This window comes from Panthera tigris, chromosome A1 (genome assembly GCF_018350195.1).
Source record: "Panthera tigris isolate Pti1 chromosome A1, P.tigris_Pti1_mat1.1, whole genome shotgun sequence".
Lineage (NCBI taxonomy): Eukaryota > Metazoa > Chordata > Mammalia > Carnivora > Felidae > Panthera > Panthera tigris.
Window position 1 is genome coordinate 53,091,911 of NC_056660.1, and position 9,593 is coordinate 53,101,503.

At 36.2% G+C, this 9,593-nt stretch overlaps 1 pseudogene; it reads right to left on the reverse strand.

Moving 5' to 3' along the window:
* Window positions 1-8,417: 8,417 nt before the first annotated feature.
* Window positions 8,418-8,775, reverse strand: LOC102961191 (annotated as a pseudogene).
* Window positions 8,776-9,593: the final 818 nt, after the last annotated feature.

Here is a 9,593-nt window from a genome sequence, read left to right on the forward strand (position 1 = left end):
CCCAGTTACCCTCACACACCTTTAGGACATACATCCTGCTTCTCAACCAAAGAGACATTAATGATAGTTTCATATCATTTGGTTAGAGAATTAGTTAATTTAGTTTCTCTGGTGCTCCTATGCGGGAATTAAGGCAACAGTATTCTATTTACCCATTCTAATATCTACTTCTATATATTTTGGTGAGTTAAATTCTACCTTGTGTTGCCAGTTAAGGTCACAAAAATGACGCAAATGATCTAAGAAAGGCAATGCTAATGAAAGGCATATGTAAGTATGAGGGGAAAGAGGAGTCCCTAAAAGGTGGCCACTTAAAACACTTTCCTGAAAGGATGTCAGATTCTCATCAGATCCTGATCTCCGAATGGACTATAGTGGCACATACCACCCTTAGAGGACAGACCATTGGCTTCATATTTGTTGAGATAAGGAAATGTGAAGGGCAATGCATCTGAAGTCAAATGACCTGCATGTGAACTTCAACCTTGCAATTTAGCAGCCACCTACACCTAAAAATTTTTTATACATAAATAACAGTAATACTTTACCTAAATTTCAAAGAGTTATTGCAAATAATAAGGGAAATGATAGATGTGAAAATACTCTGCAAATTACAAAGGCTATTCCAGAGGTTCCTACTGTAGTTCTGGATTCCCAGTTATGCACTCACCTACCCTTCTGGGCTCTAACTAGTGAAGAAGAAACACTGAAACCAAGGGGAAGGGAATCAACAATATTAATGGAGGTCCAGTTCTTAAAGCTGTGGATCCCAACTAAAGTTGAATCAAAGAATTTGGCAAGAGCCTAAGGCCAAACCAAGAAGCCTTCTAATATGGGTCCCCCAAATGAGACCTTGCAACTGAGCTGGATCTGCAAATAAGACCCTGGCCTGTGGCGTGGAACGTCCTGTCCTCTCTCTCCAATCTCAGAGAAGGCAGACAGTTTATTCATTTTAAAGTTATTTATTATCTTATTTGAATTGTGAAATATAATATCTGAGGAAATAAATAGCTGTGTATGTTAATTAATTGAACATTGCAACAGAAATTAATTTTGGAGGGGCGCCTGGGTGGCTCAGTGGGTTAAGTGTCCAACTTCGGCTCAGGTCACGATCTCACGGCTGGTGAGTTTGAGCCCCATATCGGGCTCTGTGCTGACAGCTCAGAGCCTGGAGCGTGCTTCGGATTCTGGGTCTCCCTCTCTCACTGCCGCTTCCCTACTCACACTCTGTCTCAGTCACTGCCCCTCTCTCAAAAATAAACATTAAAAAAAAGTAGAAAACAAAAAAAAGCTTTTCAACACAGAATTTAAGGCTCTACTTCTATGGAAACAACTTCATTCCCCTTTAAAATAAGAACTTACTTAGCAATTCCAGAGAATAAGGTCTTATAGGGAAACAAAATTTGGAAAAACATTCTCAGCCAATACTCCCCCTTACCAAATGCATTTCTGTGCCCATCATTTTCTAAGCCAATAAGGTACAGTAGAGTTAATGGATGAATTCTAGGATGTAAATTAAATGTTAAAATATTAATAACATATTTCTCTGATGCTTTTTTTTAGAGCTTTTATTGTTCACTTAGATTGAAGACCAGTTTCATGTTATATTATTTTTCATGTAAAATTCTTGAAATTTAAATAGGCTACTCTTGAGTCTAGTTCAGGTTAGTGGCTGCCTCACAATGGCTGGGTTCATTTAGACATCCATCTATCATACTTTTAATATTGTTTGATAATCTATTTAAGCCACACAGGTGCCAAATAAGCTCATGAACTGTGAGAAATTTCCAAGGTAATGTATAATCATGTCCAACATTGTAAATAAATACAAAATTGACTTTATAAACTGTTGTCAGCTGTGGAGTCAAAACTAATGACAAATCTTAAAATAATCTTTGGCAACCATCTAAAACAAATTTATATTATTTACTGCTACAAAATGTTTAGTGAATATGATTTTTATATTCTGGCATTATCTTATTTGTGTTTTATATACTTTCAGCTGAGTATTTTAGTTTTTTTTTTTTTTTTTAATGTTGAGAGTGAGAGAGAGTGTGTGTGTGGAGAAGGGGCAGAGAGTGAGGGAGAGAGAGAATCGGAAGCAGGCTTTATAGCCAGCTCGGAGCCTGAGTCGGGGCTCAATTTCAGGACACTGAGATTATGACTTGAACTGAAATCAAGAGCCGATGCTTAATGGACTAAGCCACCCAGGTGCTCCTATTTTAGGTTTAATATCAATGTCATTTAGCAGATAAAAATGATGTATTTAAAAAAAATGATGTATTTATACTAATAATGAAGAGATTTTTCTGAAGCTGAAAAAACAAGCTTTCTCCCCATCTCTCTAGCACTGAATGTATAAGATATTTCTTAAGAGATAGAAGACATTCTTCTTTTAGAAAATAAAGATACAGTCTTGATGGAGTAAAGAGTTGATATTAGTGAAAATTAATTAGTACAGACTGTGTTTCCTTCACTGGCTTAAATTTATTTGGAAGAGCAAGTCTTCTCTTCTGTCTATATTGGAAGTTTTTCTTTCTCGTTTTCTCTTACTCTTTCTGGCTATGCTTATGGGACGACAACACATCTAGTTGAAACGTGAAAATTTGGAATAGCCCATGTTTTTTTACATCTTTGTATCATCCATATTTGATTACTTCTCATATGGATCTTGCTTTATGTTTCATTTTTACAAAGAGTTTTAAATTTAACTCTGGAGTAGGTATTATTTTCATATTATATAGGTAAGGAAACAATAGTTGTGTCTTTTACCCTTTTTAAATACTGGCTTGTCAATATTTTCTTCATGGGGGTGCTTTATGTATTTTATATAGGTACGTGTATACAAATTTAAAAATTAAGATATATATATATATGTTGATATTAAATAAAAATAATTAAGATCTGTATACATATTTATATATATACATGCACAATAAGAAGAAATTGTAAGCAACTTTATTATAATAATTTAGCAACTTCTATGAAATGAGAAAATTCCTTAAAAATCAAATTACCAAGGGGCGCCTGTGTGGCTCAGTCAGTTAAGCATCTGACTTTGGCTCAGGTTATGATCTCCTGGTTCGTGAGTTTGAGTCCTACTTTGGGTGAGCATGAGCTCCACTTCAGGTGAGCCCTGCTTGTCTCACTCCCCCTCTCTCTCTGCCCCTCATGGGAATCTCTCTCTCTCTCTCTCTCTCAAAAAAAAATTGACTTACCAACACTGACATAACAAGAAATAGACAAATCAGAATAGTCCTATGTCTGTTAATGTAATCAAACCCATAATTTAAAACTTCTCCAAAAGAAAACTACAGGCCCAGAATGGCATCATCAGGGAAGACTGATAAATTGGACATCATTAAAATTAATAACTTGTATTAGTTAAAATATATATGTTATAAATAACTTGTATATGTACACAATATTATATATATGTAGAAAACTAATATCTCTTATTGCCTCTTACCCCCCTCTCCATCTTTCTTTCAAGCATCTATTAACTAAGATATTTTCATTGTTAAGATTTTTCAGGACACTGTAATCTGAACCTATATCCTTTATGCTTTATTTAAACATTGGTTCTAAAATTGAAAAGTAATAGAGTGTTCATAATGTAGTAGTATGTATGTATTTTTATCTGAAGAACCAAATAGTATGATTTGATGCACAGAGAAAGAAATAACTCTATGTCACTAAAAAATATCAAACCAAGATTCTTTTTCTTTTGTTTGTATTTCATATCATCAAGTGCTCAAAATCATTTCTCAATTTTGTTTCCTGTTTGAATTATAACTTTTTTACTAAGCTTTCCTCTCCCCTGAAGTTTTCAGTCATCTCTATTCTTACTGACATGAGAAACATGCTTACATCATGTCAGTAAGAAGTTTAAACTTCTTAATCATGCCATTTGTCTTGAAGTTCTTCCAAAAATTCTGCTAATTGGAGTTCTGACTTGCAGTTTTAATTTGGTCTAACTCATTTCTTGACTTGCTGTAGAAATCCTATAATTTGTTTTCACTGTACTCTATATCTTGAAACATATACATACATATATATATATATATATATATATATATATATATATATATATATATTTTTTTTTTTTTTTTTTTTTTTTTTTTTTTAAGATAGATGTCATCTTGGGAGCATTTTGTACTTTTCTGAAGAACACCTTCAGTAGATTTTTTTTTCCTAGAAAGATACATAAACAGGTTTCTCAGGCTTTTGTATATTAGGGAATATCTTTATTTAGTCTCTAGTTTATTGTTGCCTTGAAGTGAGTAGAATCAGTCTCCCACATGAAATTGGTTTAAATGTTGAGAGCGATGATGTCGTACACTCACCAATATGGTGGGAAACATTTATTTCTCACATAATGAAGCTTTCTGAGGAAATAGCAGGACAGATACCCAAGCCAGTCGGAAGTGTCTTGAGTGAAAGTTACAGAGTAAGGCCATAGTGAAGGTGTGAACATCTTGCCAGTGCCAAGGGAGGTAGTGCTTAGTCCTGTTTATAGGTTTGCCTGGATATGGGGCCAGGAGGGGGTATGGGGGAGAAAGAAGGGTGAAGACTGAAAACTGTCAGGGGTAAAATGTCAAGAATGGAGTCAGATTCTTGTCGTATCCTCATACTAAAATAATAGTTTACCTGAATGTACAACTTTACATTGAAAATCATTTACCTATTGAACCTTAAATATATTGCTCCATTTTCTAAGCATCTGCTACTGATGAAAGTCTGATGATAATTTCTTTATTGATGAAATACTTATATTTTTCTCATAGAAACTTAGTAGATCCATTTGGGATTCTCAGAATTCTGAAACTTCACTATAAAGTGCTAAGGTATAGGTATTTTTTTCCATTCATTTTGTTTGACACTTGGTGTGATTCCTTTCAGTTTGGTACTTATGCTGTATTTCAGTTCAGAGGAAAAATTTCTGTCAATTTTTTTGGATTTTATTCTCCTGTTTGTTTTCTCTCTTCTCTCTGGAGATCTTCTAGGGCCAGATTTCATGCCCACTGGATATGTCTGTTATTTCTCTGAACTTTTATATTTATATCTCTGCTCTTTGTTGTGTAAGTTTACCTCCACTCTTTAGCCCTTCTAGTATGAAAAATTGCCAGTCTTATGTTGAAATTGCAAGAATTCTTTCAAGTTATCTGGTTCTTCCCTTTTCACAGTAACCTGTTCTTGTTTTATGGATAAACTTCCTTATGAATCTTTGAGGATATTGCATCAGTTATAAGTGTGTTTGGCCATAAGCAGTAGAAAATCCAACTATAGTAGCTTAATAAACAAAAGGGTTTATTTGTCCCTTGAAGCAAGGATCTGGGGATAGGCAGACTGAAGTTGATCTAGTAAAGAGAATCTCTCCATTTTAGGGTTCTGCCATGTTTAACATGTGGACCTCTTTCCTCATGCTTATCTCTTCATGGTCATAAGGAAGGTACTACACTTTTAGACATCTTTTCACATTCCAAAGAACAAGAAGTGATAAAGGCAAATGACTGAACTGAATCTATAACTTTTCTTTATCTAAAAAATAACTATTTAAAAAAAGTCCCCTTAAGGCTAAATGGGTGTGTGTGGTAGGGGGGACAAATAAAAGACTCCCCAGAAAGTCCTACCCCATGACTTACATATCACTGTCCAGAACTGGGCCACATGGCTACCACAGACCAATAATTGGAGGGTTTTTAAAACAAGGAATGGCAGGGGTGCCTGGGTGGCTCAGTCAGTTAAGCATCTGACTCTTGATTTCCGCTCAGGTCATGATCTCACAGTTTATGAGATCAAGCCCCACATCAGGGCCTGCTTGGGATTCTCTCTCTCCCCTACCCCTCACTCTGCCCCTCCTTGCTCATGCTCTCTTTCTCTCTCAAAATAAATAAATAAACTTAAAAAATATATAAAATAAAACATAAAAGAAGGAATTGCAAATGGGACTCTGTTAACTAACCAACAGTGTCCACCAATGATATTAATTGGAATTTTAATAAATGTTCTGCTCTTTGAATTGTCTCTTTTACTCTATTGCTGTTTCTCAAGTAACTAGTCGTACTTGGTGCTACTTGTAGCTAAAGGATTAGCTTGAGAAAGTTTTGTCTCTTTTCAAATTATTTTTCTTATTTCATGTATTTATCATTTATGCTAAAGTTAAGATTTTTTCAATTTTTGTCATGTTTATTCCAGCATTTGTCAGTTTGAAAACTTTATTACTTTATTACCTTAGATGGTGGGGCTATAACAGTCACAATTCTCTGAGTCCTGTATGAGGAAAACTTCTGACTTTACCTGATTACCATAGCAAGCTCTCTCTTTAATTAGATGGAAATTGGTCAGCTCTTCACCATGTGCTCTCTCCACTCTTCACTGTGGATATGTGATCTTGGTTCCTATTTAACTCTGGATCTTTGCCAAAAAAATTTGAAATGAACCAGAACAGCTCATTTTCCAAAGTTTGCAAAAAGTTTAACTTACATTTGTTTTCATTATTTTCCTTTTTTCATGGGCTTCTGGGAAGAATCTGCTTTGGGTTTTGAGTTTTGAGGGGAAGGGAGGAAAAAGAAATAAAAAATATTATGGAATTGGGCCAAAAGAATAAAAAAAGTTAAGGGTATTCTTATTGAAAGTTTTGCCTCCTTGAATTAGTATTGTTTTACAAGTATGGGTATTAATTTTGTTTTTATTATCCTTAAGCTTTACTGGTTCATAAAATCTGAAGTAAATTTAGAATAATGGGAAGAAATTGAATTAAATCTACACATAACAAGACAGGAACTGAGATATAATTGAAGGTGGAGCATGGGAGGAGAGACGATGGTTGTTAGAAGAGAAGCTCCAACATTTTTGAGCCTGTGCTAGAAGGTGGGGGGGGGGGAACCATATTAAGACAATCTTGATCATAGAAGCTCAGTAAACATGTATGCCTAAGGTAGATTTGAATGAACATTTAGACTTTGAAATGTTTATCTAAAGTGGTGAAATCCATAAGCTTTGTGTAGGATAAGCCTTAGAATTCACCCAGATATGGTACCTATATAGTCTGGATTGATTGGGATAGTTTTGATTTCATATATATTATTTTCACCGAAATATTTTGTTAAATATAACTGATTACATTTAATGTGTATTCACAAAAGATGTTACATATCAACATTTATTTTAAAATATTTTGTCAAGTTATGTACACATAGACCAAGTGACTACTGGAAGAACAAAAAAATGTGAACTTGCATTCCAAAGATTATTCAAGTTCACTTGACAGCAGAGGCAGGGTTTAGGAAGGGAAAGAATTAATGTTTGAGCAACTACTTTGTGTTAGCAACATAGGAGGCCATTTATATACATCATCATTTTTAATCTTACAACTTTTGAAATATCTGTATTTTAAGTATAAGAAATCTGAGAACATAAGTAAGTTGTTCAAAGTCAGAGTTAGGTCAAGAGGTATATTAATTTGCTAGGGCTATCATACAAAATACCACAGGCTGAGTGAGTGGCTTAAACACAGATTCTGGAGGTTGGTAGTCCAAGATCAGGGTGTTGGCATTATTAGTTTTTTGTTTTTTTGAGACTTCTCTTCTTGGTTTGCAAATGCTGCCTTTATCTGGTGCCTTCTCACCATATTCTCAGATGGTCTTTTCCTCTGTGGGTGCATACCCCTTGTGTCTGTGCGTGTGTATAAATTTCCTCTTATATGAACACCAGATTGCATTAGGGCCCACCCTAATGGTTTCATTTTAACTTGATCAAGTCTTTAAAGGCCAGATACAGTTACATTTGAGATACTGGGGATGAGGACTTCAACATAAGACTTTTGGGGGGGTGCAGTGTAGCTCATAACAAGGGGACAAATGTATTTAGGAATTGTGAAATGGTCATCAGTCGTGAAGGTTTTCTTTCTTTTCTGGTCTCCTCGTGTTGTGGAATATAGAAGGAACACACGGCTGGAGGGCACATGAATTCACAACCATTTATCCAGTATACGTGTGGCCCAAATACAGAAATGGGTCCAGCTGGGGTGGGTAGAGAGGACTGCCATACTCAAAAGCCTTATGCTAGAATATTTAGCCCAGGGGGAATCTAGAAAATACCTAGTCTGAGCTCTTCCCTTTACAAATAACGAAACAGAAGTCCAATTATGAAATGACTTCCCGAATATCATAAAATTAGTGGTGTAACAGAGCTAACATTTTTATAAGCTATTGTGTGCTATTCACTGAGAATATATTCAGTGAATAAATACAAACATACTCATTTACGTGTACATATATGTAAATATATAGTATATAAAAATAAAATGTCTTCTAATCCCTAAAGTGATTTTTTTTTTTTAAGAAAAACACAGGACTTTATTATTCCCATTACAGAGGGCAGGTCTTTGCAGGATGACAGCGGGGACGAGGCCCCTACTTGCAGGCGATGAGCGGGTTCCACAGGATCAAGATGACAGACGGAGTCCCCGCGCAGGAACATCTCGGAGATGTGGCAGTCCTTGTTGACTGGCTCGGACTTCTTGCCCTTGCCGCTCTTGGGGACCTCGGTCCACATCTCCTTCACGTTCTCCAGCACCATGTTGCAGTGCCTGTCGAAGGCCTTCGCACGGCCCAGCAGCTTCTTGTTGTTGCGGCAGTTGATGAGCACTTGGGTGTTGTTCGTGACCGACTGCGTGAGCACGGAGAGTGGACCCATGTTACACTCTTCCTCCTCCCGCTTCTGCAGCTCCTCGGGGGCTATCTCACCCTTGGGCTTGTTGAGGAGGCTCATGGTGGTAGTGGCTGCGCTTCCAGGTCAGTGCCGTCTCCTCCGCGTTGCTCCTGCCTCCCCTTAAAGTGATATTTGAAGGTAGACTTTACTCTCTGCGTTTTACTGATTACAAAAAAATAAAAAAATAAAAATAATAAAAAAAATCCTGCAGCTGAGATTTAACTTTTTTTTAATGGATACACTTTTTTTCTTTCAGCCTTAGTTTTGTTTTTTAAGTGTTTGTTTATTTATTTTTAGAGAGAGAAAGCATGAGCAGGGGAAGAGGCAGAGAGAGAAAGGGAGAGACAGAGACCCAAGCAGGCTCCATGCCCAGCAGAGTGTGATACGGGCTCAATCCCACAACTGTTAGATCATGACCTGAGCCAAAATCAAGAGTTGGATGGCCAGCCCACCAAGACACCCAGGCGCCCTTTAGCCTTAGGATTTTTTGAATCAGTAAAATGGAGGTAGTAAAGACTACTTTCACATATCATTTTAAGTTAGAAGACATATAATATATATATATTATAGACACACACATCTCTAGATACAGGTATAGATATATAGATGGTTAGTCTCAGAGCGAAGAGTTTACAAAATCTCCAGCAGAGAGAGAGTCTGTCCAAAAAATTCAGATTCTCACATGGGAGAACATGCTAATTGACACAAAAGAAAGTATCTCCTTGTCACTTTTTTTTCACATGATTGTATAGCCGTGACAATTACATTGATATGTGACTGAAGACCTCGCTAACTTGACTGCTAACTTGATTTCGTTTTGTTTCATTTGCTTTGTGAGCAGAGAGGCTGATGGTTTAAAGTTCTGGCTGCTCCCTCCC